This window comes from Myotis davidii, unplaced genomic scaffold, assembly GCF_000327345.1.
Source record: "Myotis davidii unplaced genomic scaffold, ASM32734v1 scaffold109, whole genome shotgun sequence".
Classification (NCBI taxonomy): Eukaryota; Metazoa; Chordata; class Mammalia; order Chiroptera; family Vespertilionidae; genus Myotis; species Myotis davidii.
In genome coordinates, this window is record NW_006300368.1 from 662,409 (window position 1) to 668,396 (window position 5,988).

Consider the following 5,988-nt stretch of genomic DNA (forward strand, 5'->3'; position numbering starts at 1 on the left):
CTGACTCCCGTGGACCAGCTCTCTCACTATCTACCTGCGTGGAAGGCAGTTTCTGGCCACAACCATCCAAACTCCGGCTGCCCAAACGCTGTGACCCGGGCCGGCCACTTCTCAGAACTCGTCCGCCCCTCGGCCTCCACATGTGCGAAAGGCCTCTGCCTCTCTGGTAGCCTGGTTGTGACGGCAGGATGCGATGGAATTCCACGCGTCTGGAGGGGATGCACATCTCCACACCACGATGGGGACAGTCTCAGAGGCAGAGTTGTTATAAAGCAGAGCCCAGAGAGTGCCAGGCGTGGTTCTGGCCCGGGGCGCTACCGCCCCCTAGGGGACACTTCGGGCACTGACGAGGCTGTTTGCAGTGGTCACAGATTGGGGGCCCTGGTATTCGACAGGTGGCAGGATAGGTGTGCTAAATGCCCTGTCACCGGTAGGACAGTCTGACACATCACGGAATTGTCCCGCACACCTCTCAGCTTCCCCGTCTTTTTTTAAAAAATATATTTTTATTGATTTTTTACAGAGAAGAAGAGAGAGGGAGAGTTAGAAACATCGATGAGAGAGAAACATGGATCAGCTGCCTCCTGCACGCCCCCCAGTAGGGATGTGCCCGCAACCAAGGTACATGCCCTTGACCGAAATCGAATCTGGGACCCTTGAATCCTCAGGCCGATGCTCTATCCACTGAGCCAAACCGGTTCGGCCCCCCTGTCTTTCTGGACAATCACACGGGTGAGAAACCTGTTCCTGACCTGACCGGGAAGCTGGGTCAATTTCACCCGCATCTTTTTTTGGTTTTGCTTTCATTTTTGGTTGTTTTTATTGATTTTAGAGAAAGGGGAAGGGAGAGGGAGAGAGAGAAGCATCAATGCTGAGAGAGAGTCGTTAAATTGGCTGCCTTCTACTGGGGATCGAACCAGGAATCGAATTGTGACGCCCTGGTTCAGGGGTCCATGCTCAACCACTGAGCCACACTGGCCAGGCCACCCACATCTTTTCTGAATGCTTTTTAAAGTACATTGAATTTCCCAGGAATAAAACTGCCATGCCATCCTAGGGGAGATTTGACTTTGTGTCCATTAAAACCTTATCAAGGCTCACTCACAATTTTAGAAAGTTGTGTCCCTGGGGCCACCTGGCCCCTGCCAGCCGAGTTGCTAACATGACACTCCAGCGCGAGTCTCCATTTATGGCTCTGGTTTTCCAACACCAGTGATTCGTGTGCATTTGCAAGCTTCTGTTCTCCCATGGAGCGGAGCCTGAGCTTTCACAGAGATACATCTTATTTTAGTTTAAATTACTTTCTTTTTATTTTTCCTCGATATGAGTTTATACCAGTGGTTCTCAACCTTCCTAATGCCGCGACCCATGTTGTGGTGGCCCCCCCAACCATAAAATTATTTTTGTTGCTACTTCATAACAGTAATTTTGCTACTGTAAACAATATGTAATTATATATGTGTTTTCCAATGGTCTTAGGCGACCCCTGTGAAAGGGTCATTTGACCCCCCAAAGGGGTCGCGACCCACAGATTGAGAACCGCTGATTTATACGGTATATGATGTGAAAAACACTTTATACGGCATATTATATGTATAAATATTACACACTATCTGAAGTTTATAAGATATCTAAAACATTGTTCATATGAACATTATATTGTTTTGTTTTGTTTTGTTTTTAATATATTTTATTGATTTTTTACAGAGAGGAAGGGAGAGAGATAGAGAGTTAGAAACATCGATGAGAGAGAAACATCGATCAGCTGCCTCCTGCACATCTCCTACTGGGGATGTGCCCACAACCCAGGTACATGCCCTTGACCGGAATCGAACCTGGGATGTTTCAGTCCGCAGGCCGATGCTCTATCCACTGAGCCAAACCGGTTTCGGCGTGAACATTATATTGTTTTTGAATTTAATTTCTGACAATGTATTTAAGGCAAGCATATAAGGTCCTCAGGAAGGACTGTGAGCTCGCCAAGCACCGTCTAGTCCCATGTAGTGCCCTTGCGTCTGGGGGTGCAGTTTCTGCTTGTTAGCTTGACCAAGGCTGCCTGGAGTATGTTGGCCACCTGACCAGTGTGGCCAGGCCAAGGCTGAGCCCCGGTCACCGTGATCCAAACCCCAGCTGGGCCTGGACCAACGGCTTGGCTACCCCTCTCTCTCTGCCTCCCACTCTGACCTCTCTTTTGATTTATTGAGCATTTCTCTCTCTTTATTTTCTTTTTAATTTTCAAGTGTTTGATGGTGTGCCAAATACTGTTGTAGGAACTTGGCGACAGCAGAGAACAAGCCACACAGGTCCCTGCTCACACTTTCTAGTGCAGGAGACAAACAAATGAGTAAATAAGACAGTCGGAGACAGCAGTGACATCTGTGAGGGCAGCAGGACGGGTCGGTGATAGAGGAGGCCGGAGATGGCCTTAAAAAGGGAGAGCTAGGGGGTCAGGGAACATTGCTGGAGATTAACTCAAGGTGAAGGGAAGGGAGGAGGGAGCAGACTGGAATGAAAGGAAGTGCTCAGATGAGGGGCCAGATGTCACAGTAATTTACAGGAAAAAATACTGTGATGGTTTCAATTCCTGGCTTCATTCTTTTTAACCGCATGACCTCAGTGAAGTGGCTGAACCTCCCCGAGTCTTCGTTCTCACACTGTAAGCCGGGATGATAACTCCACTCGCCTGGCAAGGCTGTGTCAGCGATTACGGGAGAACTTAGTGCGGAACCTGGCACAGTGTGAATCGTAGACATTAGCAGGACCCACTTTTTAAAACACAGATAACAAGGAAAGCAGCGAGCATCTCATCCTAAGATAAGAAGCTGAGTAAAGCCTCCTGGAAGGCATGTGGGTACAGATTTCCCTGCTGACTGATCGGGGAGCTTGTCTCCATTCTGGACCTTGGTTTCGTCATCTTTAAAATAAAAATAAAATAGTATTTCTGGTCCTGCTTCCCTCCCAGGACTGCTGAGAGCTTTAGGTTTAGAGCAGGGGTGGGGAACCTTTTTCCTGCCAAGGGCCATTTGGATATTTATAACGTCATTCGGGGGTCATACAAAATTATCAACCTAAAAGTTAGCCTGCTATCTTTGGTCAAACATTTAATTAACTCACCCCTAATGCCTTCGCAGGGCCAGACCAAAGGATTTCACGGTCCCCACCCCTGGTTTAGACAGATGCGATGTGTGAAGGGAAAGGGCGCTCCAGAGGCCGGTTCCCTCCTCCTCTCCCACCCTCCTTGCAGCTGCTTCTCCTCCTCCTCGGGCTCCTGGACACGACTCTGACTTGACCTCTCAGAGCTGGGTGGGGAGGGCTGTCTCCAGAGACAGATGATCAGATTAGCAAGAGAAACCCCTTTAATGTCCTAACACAATTCCTCCCTTTTTTATGTATTTATTTTTTGTTAATCCTCACCCGAGGATATTTTTCCATTTATTTTTAGAGAGAGCAGAAGGGAGGGGGAGAGACAGAGAAACATCCTTTGGTTGCCTCCCACATACACCCAGACCAGGGCAGGGGATGAGACTGCAACCGAGGTATGTGCCCTTGATCGGAATCGAACTTGGGACCCTTCAGTCCTCAGGCTAACACAGTAAGAAGTCAAACCGGATAGGGCTCCTCCCTTTTTAATGTGCCAGTTCACAAGGTCTCTTCACATCCATTATCCCATTTGAATCTCACATGACCATGTAGAGGGCATGTGGGAGTTACTTTGTACCCATTTTACAGATGAGGAAACTGAATCTTGGAGCGGACATCTCCTGACCCGTAGGGAGCCTGCATGGAGAAGGGCCAGGAGAGCTCAAGGTGGGCTGTGAGGAGGATCGAACTGAGCTGTTGTCAGTATTCAGGGGAGACTGGTGTTGTGGGCAAAGCTCTGGGGGAGGTCTGACCCACATGGACTCAGTTATCAACCCTACTGTTTAATAGCTGGGAGATAAGACCCTCAGCGTCTCCTACATCTGTGAGATGGAGATCATAATCAGCAGTATTTTGTTTTGTTTTTTAATCCCCACCCGTCCATTGATGTTCAGAAGGGACAGGGAAAAACAGAGAGAGAAATGTTGATGTGAGAGAAATACATTGATTGGTTGCCTTTTGCATAGGCCCGATCAGGGGCTGGGGCAGGAAGGAGCCTGCAACCGAGGTATAAGGTACATGCCCTCGACTGGAATTGAACCCAGGACCCTTTGGTCTGCAGACCAACACACTACCCACTGAGCCAAACTGGCTAGGGCTGCAGCGTTGTTGTAAGAACTCAGTGATGTGTACAGAGCAGGCATGCAACACATCGTCCTGATTCAGCTCATTAAAGCCCAAGCTCCAAGGATCAACTACTAGTGCCCACACCCCAAGCTGTCCTTCCCCTTCTAAGGCCCACCCTCTCGGCTGCTGCCCTGGACAAAAGCTGGGCTCCAACTTCTGGAGTTGACCAGCAGTGTAGCAACCATTCAGGGGCCTAGTGCCCTCAGGGGATCCTCAAATTCAGAAAAGGACACGGGGTGGGGAAGGGTGCTCTCTGTACCCATCAGGAGGCATGGCACTGGCTGGGCCATCCATAGCTCCCCCCACTAAGCCTTCCAGGACCAGAGGCCATCCCTGCTGGGGGAGGGACATGAGGGAAGTGTTTGTCAGACCTGAGCCCCCATGATGGGCTTGGCTGCATTTTCTTTTGTTCACTCTAGTGGGGTCTGATTTTATATCATTGATTTTGTCGATTTTAACAGAAAAATGAGTTCCTTAGCTCTGAGTAAATGCAATTTGGTTGCCAAAAATTCTTTCAAATATAGGAGTGATGGAGAAGGAAATGACAGTTTGGGCATTTCGGGTCAAAGAATAAGCCGAAGTCGCCCAGCTGGTAAGAGGCAGAGCTGGAATTTGAGACCAGCAGGCAATGACGCGGGCCTGCTGCTCAGATCCCAGCCCATTGTCCAGGTTTCCAGGAAAGACTGACTCTCATCCCCCGCCATCTGCTGCCACTTGCCATCTGCCTGTCCTGGGGGCCACTCCGGCTTCCTGGAGACTCCCTGGGATCAGTCTCTGCCCCCCCTCCCACCCCCCATCACCCACTGCCCTCAGAACACAAGAAACTGAAATTTTAACCAGGCAAAATGCTGTCTCTCTCCTGTAGGAGGCAGATGCCCCCACATCTGGATGGGAGAAGAGAAGTCAGCTAGACCCATCCTACCCTGTCTCCCCCCCACCTGACCCCATCACTGAGGGACTGATTCTCCTGCCACCTCTGCCCTTGTCTGGCTAAGGGAGCCTGACAGTTCCAGTGTGGGGGGTACCCTGCACAGGAGTCTGAAATGGACCCGGTGCAAATTGCCCCAGGTGACATCAGGCCAGCAGAATGGGAACGGGCAGCCACATGCGGGACCCAGGTGGTTTCTAGGAGGAGGGACATGTATGCCAGGGCTAGGGAGGAGAGGGTAAGGTGGGCCCAGGGACAGGAGGGCAATCTACCAGGTGTGTGTGTGGGGGAAGGGAATGGGGGAGGGGGTTCTGGGAGGGCCCAAGGGGAGGAGTCACCACAATGATGGCCCCAGTAGCTTCATTACTGAGCGCGGTAGGGGAGCTCAGAGATGCAATCTGTCTCCAGCAGCAAAGGCATCTGGGAAATATTGGACTCTGTTTAACCTGTGACTGTTTATTTTTTTAATATATTTTATTAATTTCAGAGAGGCAGGGAGAGGGAGATAGAAACATCAATGATGAAAAAGAACCATTGATCGGCTGCCTCCTGCACGCCCCCTACTGGGGATCAAGCCTGCAACCTGGGCATGTGTCCTTGACCAGAATCAAACCTGGGACGCTCTAGTTCGCAGGCCAACACTCTATCCACTGAACCAAACTGGCTAGGGCTAACCTGCAAACTTTTGGTGCTCCAACCAACTGAGCCACCCAGCCAGGGCTAATTTGATTGTTTTGCATGGATATACAGTTGTCCTAGAATCACTTGCTGAAAAGACTATTCTTTCCTCATAA